This window comes from Tribolium madens, unplaced genomic scaffold (assembly GCF_015345945.1).
Source record: "Tribolium madens isolate multiple individuals breed KSU strain unplaced genomic scaffold, Tmad_KSU_1.1 Scaffold_3;HRSCAF=73;Tcas5.2_LG2, whole genome shotgun sequence".
Classification (NCBI taxonomy): domain Eukaryota; kingdom Metazoa; phylum Arthropoda; class Insecta; order Coleoptera; family Tenebrionidae; genus Tribolium; species Tribolium madens.
Genome location: NW_025401006.1, coordinates 13,095,542 through 13,097,023, shown reverse-complemented (window position 1 = coordinate 13,097,023; position 1,482 = coordinate 13,095,542).

Sequence of the window (1,482 nt, the reverse complement as noted above, 5' to 3'; positions counted from 1 at the left end):
ATTAATTTCTTCCTCCCAAATTAGGTTGTAATAAATAGTATATTATGTCATTAAGAGTAAAAGTGAAGCTATTCATATAACTGAGCCATAAACTCCTATTTTATTCGGACTGAAAGTTAATTAGCGAGTAAATGAACAAAAATTTCTCCATTTTCGAAAGTGTTTATTAATTTGAGTAGTGCAGTTAGTAGTGGAAAATGTCACTTTTGCGAATAAAGTTCGTTTGCGAGCCCACCTACCCATGTAATTCGCCCATTACCATATGGGCTTCCGAATCACGCACGTTTCAACAGGTGTCCATCCATTTTTAAGGGTTAGATTTATTTTTGTCCAACCCACACTTTAAGCCTCCAGCACTGTGTACTCACCATCATTATTTTTATTCGCCACACCTTCGAAACCCCTCCACGAGCCGTTCCATTCATAAAACCCACTCAACGACCTTATTTCCTAAACTTTTACTAGGTTTTAGATCGATTTTCGACAGGTTTTATGAATGATCGATTGAAAAAAATATACATATGAGACGAAATGCTTCAAGCGAAGCAATCTTATTTACACTTTCGAACCGATAAACATAATGTATGATTTTGCTCGAAACAACAAAGACCGTTCATTTATAGACTCGTAATTGCAATTTATTGCCCAAGAGACTAACATTACGAAAAATATGACCGCAAAAGTGGGACTTGTGGGTTGACCGAAACTCCTCTTTTTTGATACAACGCTCGCAAACTTCAATTAACAATCAATTGGCTACGAGGATTATTCTTAATTAAATCAATTTACATTCGAGCTGAATTTATGCTTCGCTTAAAAAAAATTTAAAAAATGCAGAAAGATTTTTTATACAGGGTGTCTCAAAATACTAAACTAGACTTTTTTACAAAAACACCGTGTGGTAAAATTTTAGCCTTTCACAGACCCCGAAAAAAATTATATTTAAGTAATACTACTAGATACCTCAATCATTTACTTATTCAGTATTCCAAAATAAACACAATTTTTTTTTCATATTTCATATTATTAAAGCACTCAGCTTCGCTTCGTGCTTCAATATTAAAACTTTACGTGCTTGTAATGCAGATATTGTGTCTTTTAAGTTGTTACCTTGTTGATACTTCAGTTTATTAAAAAACTTTTAAATATTAAGAAAAAGAATAAGTAATTAAACCTTAAATGTCAAGTGAAATAATTTTCAATCTGCAGCATTATTTCACATGTGAAAAATTTTGAAGCAAGTCAAATTTTCAGAATACAAATGTGGTTTTTATTTAAAAATTTTCAGATTTTCAGACCCAAAAAAAGCGTTTCAAACCTATAAATTTATTTTTAGTTTTTTGATAACAAAATGTTTAAACGTGGAAATATTTCAAATTTTTTTTATTTTTGATGTAATGAGGAAAAAAACAAAATGTTAAAAAACTTTCTTCATGAAATAAAAACATTCAAAATCTTTCATTAAAAAAAGAAACTTAAAAA